Source organism: Antechinus flavipes, chromosome 4, assembly GCF_016432865.1.
Source record: "Antechinus flavipes isolate AdamAnt ecotype Samford, QLD, Australia chromosome 4, AdamAnt_v2, whole genome shotgun sequence".
NCBI lineage: Eukaryota > Metazoa > Chordata > Mammalia > Dasyuromorphia > Dasyuridae > Antechinus > Antechinus flavipes.
Window position 1 is genome coordinate 398,078,769 of NC_067401.1, and position 17,349 is coordinate 398,096,117.

Genomic DNA, 17,349 nt, shown 5'->3' on the forward strand with positions numbered 1-17,349 from the left:
AAGCTTCATTTCAAAAACTTAGTGGAACTTCACCCTCTTGCAAGTGGCCACAAGCTGGAATGCCAGGTCTAGTTGTACTGCAGAAATGTGGCCCTGGGTGACAAGGAACTAGCACCAGGCAAGTGCAGAGGCTGGAAGGAAGGGATACTACTGCTTCAGACTCCTGACTCTGCAAGCTGTCTACTGAGAGATGATGGTTTCTTGGCTCCAGCCAAACCCAGCTTTTCCATGGATCCCCACCTAGTGTTTCTGCAGAGCTAGTCTGGAGATACCTGCACTTCACATGGGTTAATTCTGGCTTGGGGGATTTTTAGGGGGTTCTTCTTGGGTTGTACCAAAAGGGCTCTTATTCTTTCCCAAATCCTCTTGATTTTTTAATCAGTCTAGGTTCACCTTGAAATGCAAATTTGTTCTGTTTGGGAGAAAATCTGGAGGGCCTGAAATTTACTAACCTATTCTGTCATCTTCCCAGAATTCTCCCCCAAAAGGACATTTTAAAATATCAATCTATGACTCTCCAGCATTTCCTTGTATTTAATAAATACTTGATGATTGAATTTGTGAATCTAAGATAAGAAATATACAGTCCTTTGCACCAGAACAACCATCCTGATTCTAAAGGCTGACAATATGACTGAAGATAAGGATGATCTCGAGGTGTAATCTCCTTAAAAAAAACTCAGACCATCCTCCCAATGTTCTTAGACCACTGGGTGAACTTGAGAAAGAAACATAAATTTAGAGTTGTCCCTTTGTACATAAATACAAAATACTACTGAGCAGAGGATCTATTACTCTCAAGTGATGAGAACAAAGATTCAGAGATCTTAATCTATGAATGAAGAAACAGAATTGGAGAGTATTTAAAACAATAAATAGGGCAGCATATAGAAAAGTACACTTGTAATAGACAGTCTTGAAGTCAAATCTAGTCTTTTACTAGATATATATCCCTGAACAAGTTTTTCTTAATCTGTAAAATCAAACCAATAATATCACTCACTTCTTAAAGCTGTCATAGAATATAAAGAGATAATATTTGTAAAGTACCTAGGTATGACCTTATATAAATGCTAACTAATCATTGTAAATGGCAATTAGATGTATAGTGCAGGACTTCTTAACTTTTTCCATTCCTAATCCCTTCATGCTCAAGAAATTTTTATGTAGTTCCAACTACATAGGTATAAAAATAGTATACAAATCAAATATTTACTGATAACAAATCATAAAGAAATTTATTTTAAAACAATTCTTATGTGTATAAATAAATTTACCTTTTTTAAAAGAAAACAAATAGGCATTCTAGTGAGATGGATGTGCTTGTTTATTTTTACATAAAGATTTAAATTTTGGTGGAATATCTGATATCTTGTACTGCTACTAAATTTTCCCCAACCCTCACAATTAGTTACGCAACCCCATATGTGGTCACATGAGTTGGAAAAGGAAATGGTGGATTACTCTACTATCTATACCAAGACCCTTTATCAAAAGGGTCACAAAGAGTCAGATACAACTAAACAAGGAAAACCGTTATCTAAGTGACAATATTTTCAAGGTTATAATTGCATGATGTAAGATATAAATTCAAGAAAAGCAAAATAATGTTTTTTTTTCAGATGCTATGATGGTCTCTTTGGAGAACCCTAGAATTTTAACAAAAATTAATTGATAAGGTATCAACATATTATACCATATACATCAACAACAATCTATATATTATCTAGTGGGAAGGAAAAAAGAAACTGTATACAACATTGCTATAAAATATATTACATATTGTGAAATTTATCTATAAAGACACATGGGAATTACTATATCTGAGAAAAATTATGGAGAGATATTGATTGTTTATGGTTGTTCTATGCCAATAAAACAAAAATGGCAATACTACCTAAATTAATGTACAGATTTAGAGTTATAATAATAGTTAACATTTATATAACACTAACTAGGTGGCAGGCACTGTGCTAAGTGCCTTTTAATGTTCACATTATCTTTTTATTTAATGTTCACAACAACCCTGAGAGGTATGTGCTATTATCATCCCCATTTACAGCTAAGGAATCTGATGTAAACAAAGGTCAAATGATTTATCCAGAGTCACACTGGTAGCTAATATCTGATGCCAGTTTTCAACTAAAATCTTCCTGACTCTAGACCCAGGACATTATCTACTCTACCACCAAGCCACCTCTACAAATCAAGATACCTATGGATTATTTTATAGAACTTGACACAATAATAACAAAAATCATCAGGAAGGACAGGGTACCAAAAAGAATATAAAATTCCTCACTTGCAACATCTTGTTTCTGTTAATGTAAGCTGTCAAGCAATATTACTGTGGGTATATTAAGGTTGTCCTTTGTCCTGTCAGAGACGAAAGACCTACCAAGTCATAACTTGTTTGATTACAATGGGTTAAGATTATGACCAAGATATGGTTTGAGACAGTAAACAGAGAACCTGAAGAGAAATAATTCATAAGTGTCACAAATCCATTTGGACAGATATGAGTCATGAAACATAGGTCAATGAAATGATCAATCTAAGGGATGAGTCGATACAGAGTGAAGGAGGAGACATTATGAAGTAAATATTACAAGGATCAATGAAGGACAATTTGTCTCACTCAGCATCTCCACCTGAGATAGCACTTTTATAAAATAAAGGCATTCTGTGCATTTTATATATATATATATTTAAAGAAGTACTATAGAACATTGTATTTCGCCTGAACAATTTTAGCTTCTATGGATTTAATGATGATGTTTACATTGAAGAATGAACAATCAATGTTATTAGCACTATATATTTCCATAACCACAATACCAACTGCCTATTGGTAAATTAAATCCAGTATTTCTAAAACAAAATCCATGCTTTCTGCCCAAAAACAAAAACAACAAAAACAAACAGAAAACATCCACCATTCATCTTTCAAAGTTCTCTATTTTGGCAAAAGATCATTATTTTTCCACTAATGCAGATCTTCAAACTAAGACTCATTCTCAATTTCTCATTCTTTGTCATTCTTTATATCCAATCTGTTGACAAATCTTCTCAACTCAACCCTCAAGATATCTCTCATAGAGATCCACTTTTCTCCAGTACAATGTTTACTCCCTAGTTCAGGTCTCCCATCGCTGCTCATTTTAACTATTGAAATAACCTTGTAATTGGTCTCCTTTTCTCAGGTCTCTCATTTCTCCAATTCATTCCACACAGCTATTAAAGGAATATTTCTAAAGCTGAGGACTGACAATATCACTGCTCTCTTCAATAAATTTCAATGGTTTCCTTTTACCTATAGGATGACTTATAAATCCCTTTGCCATTTTAAGCCCTTTACAATTTAGCTTCAATCTACCCTTCCATGATAATAAATTATCTCTTTCCAAGAAGTCAGTCAATAAATATTTATTAATCACCTTCAATGTCCCAGGCACTTTGTTAAGTGCTGCTGATATTGAAAGAGGCAAAAGACAAACTCAGCCCTCAAGAAGCTCACAATCTACTAGGGGAGACAATAAGCAAACACACATTTACAATTAAGCTATATGTGGGATGAACAGGAAATAATTTAAAAAGGAAAGTGCTAGAGTTAAGAAGGGTTGGGAAAGACTTTCTTTAGGATTGTAGTTGAGACTTAAAAGACCGAGAAGCCTGTAGGTGAAAATTAAGTTATTTGCCCAGAGTCATGTAGCTAGTTAGTATCTAGATAAGTTTTGTCAGATCTTCCTGTCTCAAGTCCAGCATTCTAGCCACTGCTTCACCTATCTGCACACTATATGTTTCCATAACTATCCCAATGGCAAGAATTGATTTCCCCGCACCAATTACATCCTCATATATAATAAACACTTAACAAATGTTTGTCTGATTGCATGGATATTCAAGAGGCTTTTACTATAAATATTTCCTAGAGTTTAAAGGCAGAAGCAATAAAAATGAAAACACCAAGTCAATATTTCAAAGAAAAGCAACCTCTTTTTGCTCTTCATATTCAATAAATGATATTTGGACATTAGTCCACAACAAAAAAAAACTTTGACAACAGCTTTGAAACTACCACTGCCTGACTCAAGGATTGAGTCAAATTAGATGATTAAATAAATTCAAACATATCCTCTTTTTCTCTACTGAAGACGGAACTCTTAAGTGAAAACTTCTAGATCACTTAAGGGCCTTTTTTTTGGCAAAGTTAAGCTTTTGCTTTGATATAATGGTGCTCCATTTTAGATTTATAGCAAGCCAATAATCTAGGAAAAGTTTACTTCCTCCAGAAGTCTATTTCATAGATACAGACTGCATTTGTTACCATGAACTGCATCATATCAGGTAAAATAATCAGCTTGGTTTGCATTTTCCATTTTAAACCTATCCAAGCTTGACAACATTAATGGTAAGGCTTCAATGATTTTATGTTATTTCAATTTTTTTTCCTTTGAATGTTTAGTTGAATTATCAACTCAAGTGTTTTCATTGTATGACTCATTATTGGTACCATATTATCAATATGGTAGTAAATCAGTAAGAAATGCTACTTTCAGACAGAAAGTAGGACAAATATCATCCATATTTACTCAGCACCCAAGTGACAGCCATAGTAATTTCATCATATTTACCATATATTCTTTTGCAGAAGGCAAAATAAATGTGTTTTCCTTATTCAATGTAATTTACTTTTATATGAATTCAGTCCTGTGAAGCATCAGAAAACAGTTTATATGGAAAAATAGACTTAGAAAGATAAACCTTTCCTGGGTTAGTTGTCAAACTGATAGCAAAGGACTTCAACAAGAGTAGGAAGACAAATGAACAGAGAATGCAACAAGGTTCTAAGATTCAGAAATTCTCTGTGATTTATGTATAAACTAGAGAAAACCACTTAAGTCTTCTGTTCTCATTTTCTATCCAAAAAATGAGTAGAATTATCCTGATCATTTACAAAAATATGAAAATGTAACTAAACATTTATTGTATATAGTTTAAATGTGGTAAAAAAAAATCTGACCTATAGTCTTCCTACTCTAGTATTATGGGTTCAATCAGAATCCTTCAATCAGCAAATGATTTTTGTTTGATTGTTTTGTTTTGTTTATATCCTATCATAACTTCTTCTCAATTTATATTCTTAAGCAATCTATCTTTATGTTTGTGAAAACTATTAAGTATGTCCTCAGTCATCTTTTTAACCGAAGGAAATATATATATATATATATGTATATATTCATAATATTGAGAAAGTGTTTTATGGTTCCACTGGGATAGCAGGTGAATATTTTTAAAGAAATTAAAAAGAGATCTATTATGGTTTAATAATTTTAATATTAATAGAAATCATTACTTCCTTTCTCAGTGATTGAGAGGAAAGGAGAAGCATTGGCACAAAAGTAAGGGATTAACACTTGGTATTTGCCTTTGGGGAAAATAGAGATGATTTAAGGCTTATACTAGATAGAGTGCTGCATTTGCTGAAGTTGGAAAGGTTCACTAATTTTCTCTTCATAGTACCAGGACAAGGGAGACTTTGGACATGAAAGATCACTATAATGTCTTTAAGCTTTGCCAAAATTTCGTAAGTTTGAAGTTCAATTCACAGACTCAATTAAAGCATACATCTCAAAAAGAAGCATTTATAATGGGAATGGGACAACCCAGAACAAAAGACACAACTGAATTTGAGTTTGCAATAGATTGATTATATTGTTAAGGAAGGACATTAATTGCAAGAATGTGAGAAGTCTAGGTTATACCTCAAGCAGGACAATCGATTTAAGAAAACACAAAGCATCATCAAAACTGTACAAATTGAGTAAATGTCAAGAAAAGGAAATTAGCATCACAGGAGGACCTAGACAGGATCACTTGAACTAAATTCTAAGATATAAGACTAGGTAAAAGAGTTAACTTCTTGTAGATCTTTTAAAGTGCATTTTGTTCTCTCCAAAAAAAAAAAAAAACCTTTCTGGCTAATTTAATTTTGAATGATTATTATTATTATATTGTTATTGTAGTTTATTGTTGGACTTTATTTTAGCTGAAACAAGGACAATCAGGCCCTGAAGCAAGATAAGAATAAATGGACTCAAGCCTAATGAATGCAACTAAATAAAGTTTGAAATCCATTATGTTATTAAATAGACTAATAGACTAAAGATTTTATTTTCTGGCAGAACAAAAGACTTTGTGTGAGTGTGTGTGTGTGTGTGTGTGTGTGTGTGTGTTGTGTACATATATATGCCCTTTGATAAGCATGTATTATAATATAGATAGATATACACATATGTTCACAGATACAGATAATACAAAAATATATAAGGGAATAAAAGATAACAGATTGTGAATTGCTTGACATTATTGCTTTCATAGGATTTAATATCTTTTGTTCTTTAACTTTTAATCGATTTTAATGTAAAGATGAGATACTACTCCAATTATTTACTTAGCTTCTTCCATTATTGATTTTTATATTGGTAAATGTAAAATGAAATTATAACACTCTCTTTTTAGTCTGTTCGTTATCTACATACTAGTGTTAGGATTTTTTATTTCAAATACATACTCCATATAGACACATTATGTATAGTATACATTTGAAATATGTACTTATATATGAATGAGAGAGAAAATAAGTATTGATAACATTATCAAAACAAAGAGTTTAATGGCAGTGCTTTGAAAGTAAATAGTTTTATTTATACTTATAAGAGAACCTAAAACAGTAACTGGAATAAGGTAAGTTTTTAATAGATAAATGCTTGTTGATTGATTAAAGAAGCATGATTTTGGTGCTTTTCTTCAGGAACATTGAAAACACATTCTCTGTAGCTTTAAAAGAAATGCTAACATATTTTCAGCAAAGAAATTGAATTCAGTAAGCATGCATTGAGTACCTACTATGTGTAGCAATCTAAAGCTGTTGCTAGATTATTTCAATGGCCTCTTCATTGGTCTTGCCTCAAATTACTTTCCATTTCAGTTCATCTTTCCCAAAGTTGCCTTAGTGATTCTCCCTAAGTAAAAATGTGTATATATATTGAATAGAGGAGACCTCATTGTCTTATTGCCTCAAAAAGAAAACATACTCTTCTTTTAAAACATTTCTCAACCTTTCTTTTCAGTTTTGCTGCATTCTGTGATCCAGACAAACTGTTTTTCCCTTTATTCCTCCCACAAGGTATTCCATCCCTCCGTGTTTTTATGCTGGCTTTCTCCCAGACATGGAATGCATCCCTTCTTTATATCAGCCTTGTTGAATCTCTCTTCCTTCAAGATACAATTCCAAATTTTCCATCACATTGCTTCCAAATGAAGCTTTTCCTGATATTCAAACTTCTAATGCTCATCATCATATATGCACACACACACTCATACACACATACACTCACATATCTATCTATGTAGATAGATATAGACAGATAGATAGATATAGACAGACAGATAAATAGATAGATATAGATAGATAGATAGATAGATAGATAGATAGATAGATAGATAGAGGCAGATGTTTTTCAGTTCTATTTGACATTTTGTGACCCCAATTGGAGTTTTCTTGGCAAAGATACTAGAGTGGTTTGCCATTTCCTTCTCTATCTCATTAGAATTGAGGCAAACAGTTCCTTGCCCAGGGTCACACAGGTTTCTAAAGATAGATTTGAATTCAGGAAGATGCTATATCCTGACTTTAGATATAGTAAGCTATCTACTGTAACATCTAACTGTCCTTATTTCATACATATTTATATCCATATTTATGTTACCAGAGAGGATGTCAACTTCTTGAGTACAGGAATTTTTTGTGTTGTATTTCCAATACTGAATATAGTAAGTAATTAATAAAACCTTACTGATTGGTTGATCTAATCCAATTCTCTTATTTTAAAGTTCTGGAAAGGAAGCTGAGAAAGATTAAATTGCTGCCCAAGATCACACCAATCACAAGTAACAGAGCTGGGATTTGAATTCAAGTCATATAACTCCAAATTTGACATTCTTTCCTCCAAATTATCTTTTCCTCAAAAAAAATGAGGTTTAAAATAATGGACAAAAATCGAAAATGTTCATTATCATAGTTCTTGACTTTTTCATGTCATGGATATTGGCCCGTTGCTAAAGCCTATGAACTTATTTTTGTAATAATGTGTATTTTAATCATAATTAAAGAAATGCTAAATTTCTATTAGAGGTGAATAAAAATTTTAAAGAATATATATATTTTCCTATCTAATTATGACCTCCTGAAATCCAAACAGATTCTTTGGGAATCCACCAGGATAAAAACTCTTGATTTAATACAAAAAGGTCAACATATAGTCTCTCTCTCAAAAATGATAACCTATTTGTCTGCTTTTAACCATTTCAGTGAATCATTTTTAATTATAGAATTGGAAGGATTCTCAGAGGTCATCTAGTCTGTAGTTGATAAACAATAAACATATATTAACTATGTACTGTGTGCCACTCCTTGTCTTAAACATTGGGGAAACAAATACAAAAAAGAAAAACAGTCCTAGTTCATGCCCTCAAAGAGCTTACAGTCTAATGCTGGAAGAAAGCTGAAAAGAAAGGAGGAAAAAAAGAGAAATTGAACTTTTTGGGTCAGAACTTTAAGGAGGCATCTTTAGACAGAGCATAGGGAACTGCATATAGGTTAGACGTGAAATGTTAGTGTCAGCTTTTTCTCATTTTAATGTCTACTAAAAATATCTGAAAATGGAAAAATTTACTTAGCTGCCCTAAAGAGTGTACTTCATTTGTTACATTTATTAAGTAAATGGGTCAATAGAGATTTAGTCATTACTCTAAGTCTCATGATCTTCAATGTAAGATGATTCAGTGACATCTGTATATGTTAAAAAAAAAATACATCATGAAACTTGAAATCAGGCAATTTGGGACATCTGTGGATTGCTGTGGCTTTATATTGGCTTGTTTATATCTTCAAAACTAGCAGCACATAGTTGCAATTCTCTGAATTTAGGGCTTGAAATGTGATTCTAGGTGAAAATACTGAATATACCCAGAAGCACATCTGTTCTACTGTTAGCATCTCAGGTCTTTTTGGAATTTGCCAAGATTTGTAAAAAATGCTAATACTTTTGTGAATTTATCAAATAAGGACACAAATCCACTCATGAGGCCATTCTTGCCTGTTATCCCTGCAATGTGAACTACTTTTTAAACACCTATAAGACTTGGAAGACAAGTTATTGCTTGATTTTAAAAACAGAGTTGGGAAAATTTTACCACCATGTTCTAAAGATTCAAATTGTCACAAACTAGTAAGTTAAAATAATTCCTTATGTGATATCTTTGTAACATTCAGGTGCGATTTTTTTCTTCACTTTTTCTAATTACAAACAAAACAGCTTCAAAAGATATGCACATCTTCAGAAAGAGCAAAGGCAATTATACTTTTCATCTGCATTAAGAATTAAAAGGATTGTAAAAAGAACTAAGAAGAAAATCTGGCTATTTTTCATAAACCTAAAATAAGCTGATTGTCATATGGCCTTGTATATTGCAAGGATGATTCTTCATCTCTCCAATATGGTGCCTTTACTTCTGTTTTTAACAACTTTCCTTACACTGGATATATTACCTGCTTCGATTTGCATGTGCATTGAATTTATACTCATTAGATTGGATTGGATTTAATTGAAGGATGCCGAGTCATTCAGTGATAGTCTTAAGAAGATCCTACAAATACTACTGACAGCAAGACTCAAAGATGTATATATTGATAATTCTAATCATTCCAGTCACAGTTCAATTGATAGGAACTTCATTGGATGGCAAATGATGGCAACATTTTAGTTTTATTGATACTCAGACATCCAGATTAAATCAACCATTTGCAATCATTCTGACTATTCAGCCATAAACCATCATGATAGTCTAAAAAATTCAAGTCAGTCATTTTAATAAGCAATTCAATGGGATTTTTAAAACATTTTCATCACTGCTAGCCTAGTAGTATTGAATATATGGTATGAATAAATGAATGAAAAAAACATCTATTAAGCATTTATTATGTAACAAGCAGTGTAGAAAATGCTGAGGATACAATTTTTTTTTTTAAATGCAAGAAAGCTTCTGTCTTCAGGGGGTTTATATTCTAGAAAGAGAAGATAGAACATACTAGAAGTAAAATTAAAATGAACATATATCAAGGCAGAGTTTATAAAGAGACCAATGACAATGTAGACATTGGAAGCTAAGGGTTAGATTGGCAATTATTAAGAACAAATCTTTGTACTTAACTCACTGTTCATTGAGAAATTGCTACAGCCTAGGCCTGTTCCCCTGGTTTAGGAATACCTATCCCCACTCTAAAGCTAGATTAATTATAGATTTTATTCAGCAGACTTTTTGTGCTGCATTGAACACAGTATCATCTACAAACAGGAGCATCCAGAAGAATTTCCCTATTTTTAAGGAATTTTTTTTATTACATTATATAGACCATTTTCAAAATGGTCTAGGTCAATGGCAAATATTTTTCATAAGGATAGATCTTTTTATTGTATGCCCTCTTGATATTAATAATCAGTAGATGATTCCCTGGTGTGATCTCTGTTGTTGCAATTTTCAAAGAGTCTTACATTATATGATATATATATAGAAGGAAAAGAATTTAAGGTAGTATTTTGCTCTAACAAAGAAAATCTTTTTAAGAGCAAATAATACCAAATACAGTGAGATTTTATTTTTTCTGAATCTTTTTATGAAGTATATGTTTTTGATGATATCATCTACTTCATAATATTGTTTGAGAAAGCCTGTCTACTCCCTTCTTTCACCTTCATATAGAATGCTCTTACTAAGTATGAGGTTATTCTTACAAAAATTTTTCGTAGAAATGAGACAGTGTACACATACAGAACTCACTGATAATTTCTTCATTTCCTTTTTCTGTGGTATTACTGTCTAACTTTTTTCTGAAAAAAAAAATTAGCATCTTTCCCTCTTTCAGATATCTGGAAACTTACTCACTCAAGGCCCTTAAAATTTCGTCACCTCTAAAAAAGACTGATGAATCAAAACATGTTTGCTCTACTCTTCCTCTCTTTACTTTCTTTAGTGCATTTATACTTCCTCTTGGAACACAAGAGAATAATATTAAACTCCAACAATAAAAACTCCATACTATTTAATGCAAAACAGATTTTATGATAATTTTTACAGATGAAATTTCTGAGAACAAGTATCTTCTGCATATTTTCTAATTTTTAAATTATATATATGTGTGTGTATATATATTATTTTGTGCCTCTTTAAGCTTGAATCACACAGTAATATTTTTTTTTTGCAGTTCAAGTTTTCTGTACCCGTTTTTCTCCATTCCCTTATTTCTAACATTCACGCACTTCTATTTTTTTGTGCAAAGTCTCCCCACTTTACAGCAATCCTATGTTAGTAGGGACTCATCCATTCAAAATTTGTACAAGTTGTAGTTTTAACTTTCCCTCTTGTCCTTTTTTTTTTTTTCTATTCCCTCATTCAAATTATTGTTTTAAAGGGAAGGCCAATTGTTACCCTTAATGAAAAAGACTTTCTAAACTCAACCATTGTCAGGTTTTTCTTTCTATAAAAAAGTATTATCTGCCACACATTAAGGAGAAAACTAGAATTTGGCCTCAGAAGTCCCCCTACAATTTTGAATTGATGGACTAGTCTGCTGTGCCATTATGTTTACCTCATTTAAACTTCAAATAAATGAAATTCACTTTTGCAAAAGCCAACATTCTGGCTTCACCCTGGGTCTTCTAGCTAATCTGTGTCCATATCAAAACATCACAATATGTTTTGGCAGAGATAACAGTTTCTGTTGAGCAGAAAGGTCCAAAATCAAAAAGGATTATACAGATCTAGACTGAGGTACATTGGAATACAAGCCAGCCTTACACCTGCCTGTTTGCTATTTTATTCAGAGGGATTTCCATGAGAACTAAGTCCCTTGCCACAAACAAGCGAACACCATTTTGGTCACTCCGATTTAAACTTCACAATTCAAAATCCCTACAGCTTGGAAATAAAGCTCAATTTGATCCTAGACTGCTACCTGCCACGTCATCCATTTTCTTCAAAAGAAATCTGAAAGGTGTTTAACATTCACAAAGCAAACTCAAAGAGTATCCTCACTGTCTCTTAGCAATGCATGAGAAAGAGCAAAAAATATTTATGATAGGTAATTTGGAGAAAGTCCATGTGGAAATTAGAAGGATAAAAAATGGCAACTGTCCACTTCCTTTTCATTAGATCACTAAATTGTACTATTTAAGGGTTATTTGATATAAAATAGGAATATCGCTGAACATTTATTTTGCCATTCTCTCAAGAACATGGAAAGTGCCAGGCCTAAAAAGCATGCTTTAAAAGATGACTATGAAATAAGCACTTAGAGACATGTGTGGTGAGCTATAAATATCAAGCCATTTTTGCCACTACCTAGGTCTAAGTTTTCTTTCCTTAAAACAGAATATTGTTCAATATGGGCAAATTCCAAAGTAGTAAACAGAAGCATGGGGGGGAAAGGTGGGAGGGAGAGGGACTGTACAAATAGATAACAGAGAATACATCAAAGTTTGTATGCAGCTAGTTGAAGAAGCCTTATGAATCACAAGGGACTACACCCTGAAATAAATATCAAATGTCATGACAAAGCAAGTGGTCAAATTGATTCTTTCCTCAACATGGTTAGATTCAGGTTTCTAACTTAGAATTTCATGACCATGAAATGTTGTGGGAAAGATGTGGAAAGAGACCTGGATATGGAATATGGAATCATGAAACTCAGGTTTCTATCCTGATACTTCCATTCTGGTATTTAATACCTATGGCATCATAGATATGGCACAATCTCTGTGGGCTCCAGTTTATAATTCTGTGAAATGGAAAGATAGAAGAATTTCCTCCAATTTGTTTTATCATATAACTAGAATATTATATTAAGTTTCAGTTATTCCATTTGAGGAAGAGCACTAATAGTGGCACAGCATCCACAGAAGGTGAATCTTTTCTGTATGAGGATCATTTGAAGAAAATGAAAATATTTAGCTTTAATGAGAGAAATCATAGGATAGAAATCATGTTTGTAGTATTAGAATTATTCTGCTTATACCCAAAGAGCAAAAGTAGTATGGTTAGATGAGACTTAACAAAGCAAATTTTGTTTCACAATGGGAAATTTTTCTTAACAATTAAGCTAACCAAAAGAAAAAAAAAAATGTTGCCTCAGAAGGCAGAAGAATTAACATCATTGGACGAATTCAAATTAAAACTAGTTGATCACTTCTTGGGTCTGAAAGAGGGAATTCTTTTTCCAAGTATGGTCTGAATGTTCTTGAAAAGCCCAGATTCTTTTCAAATTCTGGGATTCTAATGTACAAGACCTCTTCTTAAATAAGATTCCATGGAAAATGTTAGAAAAATTTTAACTTGCATTTAACATTATTTAGTGCAGTATTTTTGTTTGGTTTATGGCAGATGTTTATCAAAGTTTTTCTTTTCTTTTCTTTTTTTCTTTTTGATATTTTTTCTCAGTCCTTAGATTATATTATGTTTACAATAAGCAAATACATCATGACCAGAAAATAGAAACGTTGGCTTTACCTCTGAAGGAAGAAACCATGACTGAGGCAACACTTCATATGAACATAGTGGCCAGATAAATTCCCACAAAAACCTCTGAAGTCAATGAGGTCATGCTTTTTCAGTTACATTTTAAGTATTTTCTTATAGAGTATGTTAAGAAGTTTTCTGTTCACTTGAACAGAAATGATGGTCAAATAATTTCTAATGACTCAGGTTTTTCTAATTTTATGAAAAAAAAAATCATGTTCTTTTCATGAGTCCAATCAAAAGAGAAAACAAGAAATTAAGTTTTTCATATTGAAGAATAGCTTTTGGACCCAGGGCCTGTGACATTTTACCCTTTCTTTTCTCCACTAAGGAATCCCTCTGTTTTTGACCCACACATGTGGTACAATTGAGAACAATCCTAAGAGACAATAGCCTCTAATGAGAGGACTTTAGCAAACATTTATTCAGCACTTACTGTATCCCAGGTCCTGTTCTAGGAGAGATGCAAAGACTATACTGAAATTCTCAACAATATATATATAAAACAAGAAAAACCAGGAGCAGCTAGATGGCACAGTGGATAGAGCATCAGCCCTGAGATCAGGAGGACCTGAGTTCAAATCCAGCCTCAGACACTTAACATTTCCTAGCTGTGTGGCCCTGGGCAAGTCACTTAAATTCCAATTGCCTCACCCAAAAAAGAAAGAAAGAAAAACTTTATATTCTAATGGGAAAGAGAATGTATATATGTATTTATATATGAAATGAATTAAAATTAGTTTGGAGAGAGAGGCTAGAACTTGGAAAGGTCATGAAAGGTTTTATGAAGAATGTAGATGAGTGTTGAAGGAAACAAATGATTTTTAGAGGCATAAGTGAGAAGGGAACCCTGTTGATATAAACCAGTATTGCCTGGACACAAAATGAAGAGTGAAGGCAAGTATAAGAAAACTTAAATATTAAAGGTTGCAGAGAGTTTTTAATGTCATTCGGAGGAGTTTATATTTGAGCCCCAGTGTATTTAGTGAACCCTTTGAATTTGTTTGGTTGAAGGATAGAGTGGAAGAGTGATTAAAATATGATTAAAACACATCACAGACCCTGGTTCTAGCAGCTACTCTTTAATATGAAAAAATAGAGTTATTTTTTTGTTTTCTATTCTGATTAGACTTGTAAGAAAACATGATTTTTTCATAAAATTGAAAGAACATGGTTCTGAATCATCAGACGTTATTTGACCATCCGTTTTGAACAGGGGACTTTTCAACATATTCTATACTTTAGAAATATTATAAAATGTGTAATTAAGTGCTATTAAGCAGCAAAGGGGCAGCATATATGGCATTTAGAACTTTGGGTTTTAAGTGAGGGAGACCAGAGTTCAAGTCCTGCCTCGATATTTCATACATCTGTGGCATTAAGCAAACTGTTTATCCTTCCTGTGCCTCTATTTCCTCATTTGCAAAACATGAATGTTGGATTTCATGACCTAAAAGTTCTCTTTTAACTCTAAAGTTATGATTCCAAGATTCTATGACTTATTAGATATAATACTAGTCTGTATCTGGTGATTTGTTTTGGTGAAACAATTGAACCAGCAAAGCCCCTATGATGAAAAATGAATGTTTCATATATTTCTGTATCCCAAAAATATAAAAATCTCTCCTTTATGTTAGGTGAGTTCTGCAAACTAATTCTTCATATACTAATATATTCACATCCATTCATCTTTTTTTATTTTTATTTTTTTAATGCAGCTCAACTCCCAATACTCCTATTTATACGTAAAATCCTAAATCCTCAAGGTATCACTATAAACAAAATTAATACCAAAGACAAAATGAGTTAAAATATCATGATAACGCTGAAGAGCTATTAATGGGATTTTTTTGCCCATAAAACCCCAGTAATGAATTAGACAAGTTTCAAATTTTGCCCCACTCAGCACAATTAGCCATGCTCTCTCTTCAGGAAACACTTTTTTTTTTTTTTTTGACACTGTCTTCTACCACCGACCATCTGACAGCCATTGCTTTGTTATTATCCTGTTATTGTGGCTTCATATAAAGAAACAATGTCTGCTTTTCCATTATGATTCATGTATCTTATATCAAAAATGATGCTCTAATGCCAGCTCTATTATACAAATGCATTTGTATTTTTATGCCCATGGCTTTTAGATAATTATGTTTTTAACACAGATAAACTTATCTCCATCACAAGCCATTGCACAAAATAGGAACCAGGCAGTATTTACATCAATGAAACCTTGAAACAAACATTTTCCTTCAGGGTTACATAAACACATAGTCTCTTATTCCCTGACAGACTATAAGTGTTTTTGAAAGAGATGTTGTTGCTATTTCTTTAAAACAAAATAAAATAAAATAAAAGAGGGAAATAATTTACAGGGATGATGTGTATTTTTATAAAAAAAAATCTCCTCATCACATTTGACAACTTAATTATAGTGTTATTATTCTCATTTCATACGTTACTTCATACTTTAGAGTCATAGCTAATGGCTTCCCATAAATGAATGCTGTTATAATGATTTTTTTTTGGTTGAATGAAACCTCAGTATTTTGTGCTTTCCAAAGTCAATCAACAGCTACAATAAGTTAAAAGTTTACTGTGAAGTTCATTCCTTTTAGGTACATCAGTTTTTCCAATGTCTCCTAGCTTGGTTATAGAAAGTGGTTCTCCATGGGGAGCCAAGAAAATGACAAATGAAAGTCTTTTAAAGAAGCAAAAAACCAAGAGGGTGGGGGAAAGAAATATTTCATTTCATCTATGCTTCATTCTGTAGAAATGCAATTTGGAAGAGCACAGCTATAATTTCCCTCTTGTGATGATTGAGCTAATTCAGAGGAGGGAAAAGGGGGAAAAGATGGGAGGTAAATCCTCTTAAACTTCCCCTTTCTCACTCCCCACCCCCTTCTGTAGCCCAAGGACTTCTTAAAAACCCTGTCATAAGTCAGGAGGCCTTTGTTTCTTTATAAAAAAATAAATGATAGATTTGATGAGATTCATAGAGGCTTAAGTAGAGGCATTAGCAGTAAGGAAAGAAAAAGAATAGTTTTATCGACACTTGAAAAAAAACTTGTAACTAGAGCTTAAGTAGTCATTCATTCTAATCTCATTTGCTGTCCTTTGCAAATTTAACAAGCATGTCATTTAAGTCTTTAATCAAGGCAATGATTTTAAAAACTGATAAAATAGCACAGTGCCAATTACAGACCCCAAAGACATCACACTAGATATCTCCTTCTATGTTGACACTAAATCACGAGGGATAACCATGAATCTGCTCATATTCACTAACTGTACTCTCCTATAGCCTATACTTCCCCATGCTTTTCCTGAAGACAACATGTAACATTTTAAAAATATCTATACAGCATCCCCTGATGTACCGATCTAGTAACTAACTGGTATTAATTTAATCTGACATGATTTGTTCATGATGAAACTATGCTGGCCATTTCCTTTTCTAGATGTTAACTAGTCATTCCCTCCAATATACATTTAGTAGTTTTGTCAGCAATCAAAATCAAGTGACCTGATAAACAGTTCTGCTGAAAATCAGTGCAATAGTTATTGTTCACTAATTCTGTGAAACCCCTCTGATTCCTCAGTCTTGCAAAAGCCATTGATAACAACTCCACAATCATGCATACATAGTTTTAATCAAAACTATGGTTTCCCATTTGTAATTTGTTAAAAAAGGTAATGTCTCTGCCTTTTAATTTG